This window comes from Phyllopteryx taeniolatus, chromosome 7, assembly GCF_024500385.1.
Source record: "Phyllopteryx taeniolatus isolate TA_2022b chromosome 7, UOR_Ptae_1.2, whole genome shotgun sequence".
In the NCBI taxonomy this organism is placed as follows: Eukaryota; Metazoa; Chordata; class Actinopteri; order Syngnathiformes; family Syngnathidae; genus Phyllopteryx; species Phyllopteryx taeniolatus.
In genome coordinates this window covers 23745020-23745365 of record NC_084508.1, presented here as the reverse complement: position 1 = coordinate 23745365, position 346 = coordinate 23745020, and positions in this window count along the sequence as shown.

The following is a 346-nucleotide window of genomic DNA, read 5'->3' as shown; positions in this document are numbered from 1 at the left end:
TTCACAGGTGTCAAACTCAAGGCCAGGGGGCTAGATCTGGCTCACCACATCATTTTATGTGGCCCGCAAAAGCAAATCATGTGGGTCAACTTCCATGATTCTTGCTACATTTTGTACCAAAATTTCTAATTATCATATAGCTTGCATCAGGCCGAAACCTCCTATGTCCAAAATTAGTCAAGTTCATAAATTTTCACAAATCGATACTATTGGTCAGTCCACATGCGGGTATGCTATATTTACAATTTAATGAGCAGTACAAAGTGTTGAAAATGGCTTACTCTCTTTGACAATGCAATGTAAATGGCTCAACAAATATGCAGTTTTTTTTTTTGTTTTTTTGGGG